Source organism: Crocodylus porosus, unplaced genomic scaffold (assembly GCF_001723895.1).
Source record: "Crocodylus porosus isolate Cpor-Errol unplaced genomic scaffold, CroPor_comp1, whole genome shotgun sequence".
Taxonomy (NCBI): Eukaryota; Metazoa; Chordata; order Crocodylia; family Crocodylidae; genus Crocodylus; species Crocodylus porosus.
The window spans coordinates 21,743,087-21,748,319 of record NW_017728916.1 but is presented as its reverse complement, the minus strand read 5'-3'; the positions used below and the strand labels follow the sequence as shown (position 1 = coordinate 21,748,319).

Genomic DNA, 5,233 nt, shown 5'->3' with positions numbered 1-5,233 from the left:
CCTCATCCAAATCGCTGATGAAGATGTTGAACAGTGTGGGCCTGAGGACCGAGCCCTGCGGAACCCCACTGCCCATGTCCTTCCAGGTTGAGAAGGACCCATCTACTACCACCCTCTGCAGCCCTCCAGTCAGTTGGCGACCCATTTGACTGTGTGGGTGTCTACACCACAGCCCCCCAGTTTCTTAATGAGAACAGGGAGACCCAGTCCTGGCCAGGTATAGTTGAATACCAACCAACCAATTTAAAAAGCATTATTGGTCAGCTCCTAGTGACAGGGTTCAAGCACCTGTCCCCATGCCATGATGTCAATGCTAACACAATAGAGAGCTTGTTCCACCTGGCCCAGGTCACATAGGCACTGTTGGTTGCTTAGTAACTGGTTCTGTTAACATAGGGTTTAAGCATGTTTACATGTACCACCATGGGCCTGTTATCTGACCTGCTTCTGGTCACCACATAACTCATGTCATCCGGCCTGTCCAGGATGATATGGGGACCTTCCCAAGCTGCTTGCAGCTTATCTGTCTTTAGTGGCAGGAAAACCATGACCTTATCCCCTCATTCAAAAGTGCACAAGTGAGCCCTTTTATGATATCAGACACTCTGCTTCTCCTGGGGCTTGGCTAGGGAGCCTTGCACTACTTTTTTCATATCAGTTAGCTCTTAGCGAAAGCTTAGCACATACCCTACCATGGATGTTTTAGTGGAAGAGATCTTCCCTTCCCACTCCTCTCTCACAAGATTGAGAGGACCCCTAACTTGCCTTCTGAATATCAACTCAAATGGCAAGAACCCCGTAGACTCCTAGGGTTCCTCTTGGTAGGCAAAAAGCAAATGCAGAAGTTTCTTATCCTAGTGATTAGGGTTAGAGTCTACGTAGGCCTTCAGCATACCCTTCAAGGTCCTATTGAAACTTTCTACGAGCCCATTCATCTGTGGATGATAGGCTGTAGTCTTGAGGCGTTTGATCTTGCAGCACTCCCACAGGCACTCCATCACCTCAGCCAGGAAGTTCCCACCCCTCTCAGTCAGGATCTCAGAGGAGACACTCAGCTGGAAGAAGATCTTGGTCAGGGTGTCAGCAACTAGGGGTACCTCTGGAGGCCAAGGCAACTGCCTCCAGGTATTGTGTCATGAAATCCACAAGAGTCGGGATGCGTTTCTTCTCTTTATGAGTCTTATGCCTAAGATGGCCCACAATGTCTATCCCACTCTTTGGCAAGTTTGTTCAATGATGGGGAGGGATGGTAGGGGAGGCTTTCTCTTGTCCCCACTCTTGCCTGTCTGCTGGCCCGCTTCACGGGATCTGCAATAGTCTGTCACATTCTCGGCTAGCCTGGGCCAGTAAAAGTCTGCCCGCAGCCGCTGGCGAGTCTGGCCCCAGCCCACGTGACCAGCACAAGATAAATTATGAGCCATAGAAAATAATTGCTGCCTGAACTTAAGAGGTACCATGAACTGGTAATAGGGCTCCCAGGACTTGGCATGGTTCCTAGGCACTCATAACTGATAAGGAGTCCCTTATCCCAGACCACCTGCTCCCTCTTATCCAGGGTGAACTCTGTCTCTTGTTCATGGGCCACCCTGTGGAGTTCCTCCAAGCTGGGGTCTGCTAGGACTTCCTGCCTGAACTCCTGCCTAGGGAGCTCTGGTGTACCCTTCAACCACAGAGGTGTTCTCTACTTTCTCCTCAAGAGTCTCAGTTTCCTCTGTCACTGACTGACTGGGCTCCTTGGGGCTGTCACTTAACCTCACCCTGAGGTTGCTGGTTTTCTCTGGCTGGCAAGTGGAATCCCTCCTCCGTAGCCAGGGGGTTACCAGGCCCTGGGAGGTTTCCACACCTCCCACCTTCACCTTCCTGATCTTTTGGTGAGTCACCACATTAATGTGGTATGGTTCGCTGAAACTTCCCCATGCTCCTTTTAGCCACTCAAGTTCCATAATATCGCTCCCCACCAATATGGGAACAGGAGCCTCTTTCAGCACCCCTATTTCTTTGTACGACCTTCAGCCTCTCCAGTCAATGGGGAGATGGGCTACCGGTATCTTGAAAGACAGGCCCCACCCCTTCTATGGTCAGGATCCTCCCCTGGACTATATCGAAGGGCAAAATGAGGTTGGCATTAATTAATGACACACTGGCCTCTGTGTCCATTTCCCCGATGAGGGTTCTCCCTTTTACTGTTATCTCAGTCCAGTGGGTGGCTGTCATCTCCTCTGGGTTTGTAATCCTGTAGCACCAGGTACGTGCCTCAAACTGGCTCAGGTCTCCCTCCTCACTTCTTACAGCTGTGCACAGCTGACAAGTTTGGTGGTGTTGCTTTGCTTTGGGCAGTTGGACTTGAAGTGGGCGGACTCCCCTCAGTTAAAGCAACCCTTCTTTTCCAAATTGGGTGGCTTGACTGGAGACACCCTGCACCATGCAGGAGGTGGCCCACTTTCCCTTTTTGGGCCTGGCACTCACTTCCCCCCTTTTTGGAACCCTTTCTGTTCTTTTCCAAAGTGGGGAGGCCTTCTGTCCAGCTCCCCTCTATTTAGCAACAGCTGCTTAGCAATGTTAGCTGCCTCCTTGGTGGTTTTGAGTTCCCTGTCCTTGATTAGGTGTTTAATCTGTCTGGGGCACTGGAAATAGAATTGGTCCAGTGCCATGAGTGCGTCTACCCCTTCCATGGTGTTAACTTTGGCTCCCTCTTTCCATTTCTGATCTAAATCCTCCAACTGAGCCACGATCTCATTTAAGGATTGTCCTGGCAGTGGGTTATTATTACAGAACTTTTTTCCAGAAATAATCTGGCCTCAACCTATAACTTTCAAACACAACATCTTTAAAGGCATCATAGTCATTCACTGACTCGGGAGGGCAGGCTGTTCAGGATAACATACTTGTTGCCAGTTACTAGCCCAGCAGTAAATCTTATATATCCCCCTTCTTCCATGTTCCATCAATGTGCTTTTCAAAATTACCCAGAAACACCTCTGGATCATCCTTTTCTTTGTACCAGGTGAAGGTCAGGGTATTCATTCTGGGGGGTGCAGCTGTCACCTGTTGAGGTGGATTGATTGGAACTCCAGTGTCTTGCTGCCTCTGGATTAGTTCGAGTTCATGCTTGTGCTTGAGCCTTGCCTCTTTGGCTTCATGCTCATGCTGGTGCTGCTTTGCCTTGCACTGTTCCTTCTCATGCTTGTACTGTGCCTCCCTTTCTTCGCATTTGATCTGGGCCTCTTTGGCTTTAAGTTCCAGTTTGTGTTGCTCATTTTCCAGCTTTCATTCCTCAATCACAAGCTTCTGTTCCTCAAGCTTGCTTTGGGCCTCCTTCTCAGCTCCTTTTCCTGGAGATGAATCTGCTCTCTGAGCATTTCTAGCTCTATGGGGTTCTCAGTTGCTGGGAGAAAGTTAGAGGGAGATTCCTTGTCATGATCGTAGTCCCAGTTAGGTCCTTTTCTTTCACCCCTGTGGTATGGGGAGGCTTCTCTCCTCCAGTTTCTTCACCAGTTTGTCCATGGACAGGGTGTCACAATGGTCAGTCATTCTAGCTAGCCACTCTAGCCAGTTGACCTGATGCCAAATTAAAGGTTTGTTTTCTCAAGGGTTTTCAGTGACTTTATTTCCTTTCCCCAAATTATGCCTTCGAGACAGCAGGCTGTGGGATTCCACAGCTCCCACCTCATGTGGTAGACCAGTAGGGGGCACTGCTGCACTGAGCCATCCACCTCACTGCACCCGACCACCTACCACACTGAGTGCCTCCCCTGGGGCACCTTGCATCTGGCCGACCCCCTTCCTGGAGCACACCCGCAAGCTTGGGGTAATCGCTGTTCCCACCCAGGGGTCTGGACTGTTTCTGGGCCTTGAGCCCCCGAGGTACACAGGCCTTGTAGACCTTGAGGGTGCTTGACTCAGTGCGAGAACTTGGGGTGCTTGCCTTAGTCTGAAGCACAAAAAGTAGCTTTGCTTAGTTGAACATATAGAGTTTGAAGGCATACCCCAATCCTCTCCCAATGAGTTATCACCACACCTGTACAGTGGAGAGTTTTATTGGTTAAAGAAGATAGGCTTGGGGAAGTATCAAAGAATAAGCTTAGAGCAAACGGTGTCAGCTAAGTAGCTGCTTGATATGTCTTGACTTAGGCCTTTTGGCACCTACCTGACCCAATCCTGGCCAGGTATAGTTGGACACCAACCAACCATGTGAAAAGCATGATTGGTCAGCTCCTAGAGCGATAGGGGTCAAGACCCTGCCCCCATACCATGAGGTCAGTGCTAACACAATAGAGAGCTTGGTCCACCCCCCTCTTACCTGGTCCAGGTCACATAGGCAGAGCTGGTTGCTTAGCAACTAGATGACACAGGTGAGAAGACAATGGCAAGAAAGAACCCCCCCCCCCCCAAAAGAGGTTGGGATGGAATTTTTCCACCCGGGACACTTGGCAGGACAGGATTACATGGGTATGGGTGACCAAACTTATGGTGCTTGGGTGAAGTTCCTGAAGATTGGAAGAGGGCCAATGTGGTACCTGTCTTCAAGAAAGAAAGCAAGGAAGATCCAGGGAACTACAGACCAATCAATTTGACCTCAATCCCTGGGAAGATCTTGGAGAAATTTATCAAGGAATCCATTAATAACAGGCTGACGGAAGGCGTCATTCTGAGAGACTGCCAACATGGCTTTGTTACAGGTAGGTCATGCCTGACCAGCCTCATCTCCTTCTATGACCAGGTGCTGTGTCACCTAGATAGGGGGGAGAGAGGTTGATGTCATTTACTTGGATTTCAAAAAAGCCTTTGATTTGGTCTCCCACAATATCCTCATGGCAAAATTGGGGAACTGTGACTTTGACAACCTCAATGTCTGATGGCTGGGGAACTGACTCCATGGTTGGACCCAGAGAGTGCTAGTCAATGGAATGAAGTCAACATGTCGCATGGCGACCAGTGGCGTCCCTCAGGGTTCAGCACACTCTAATAGATTCATAAACAATCTGGATTTGGGTGTCAGAAGCGGACTGGCTAAATTTGCCGATGACACCCAACTATGGGGAAGCTGGAGGATAGGCTGAGGATTCAGACAGACTTGGACAGACTCGCAAGGAGGGGCGCAAATATAAACCTGATGACCTTCAACATAGAGAAATGCAAGGTGCTCCACTTCAGGAGAAAGAACCCACACCATACCTATAGGCTCAGCAGTGCTTCACTCACTAGCACTACATACAAAAGAGACTTGGGGGTC

The 5,233-nt window shown here is 49.7% G+C and overlaps 1 protein-coding gene and 1 long non-coding RNA gene across 5 annotated transcripts in view; both read left to right on the top strand.

Moving 5' to 3' along the window:
- LOC109311047 overlaps positions 1-4,377 on the top strand; it is a 5,627-nt gene extending 1,250 nt beyond the window's left edge. Inside the window, exon 2 of the long non-coding RNA XR_002101387.1 lies at positions 3,865-4,377. This is a non-coding gene — a long non-coding RNA (uncharacterized LOC109311047). The remainder of the gene's footprint in view (positions 1-3,864) is intronic.
- The window catches only part of DACH2 (dachshund family transcription factor 2), a 553,736-nt gene that overhangs the window by 99,411 nt on the left and 449,092 nt on the right, over positions 1-5,233 (top strand). The gene's annotated exons all lie outside the window — the stretch shown is intronic.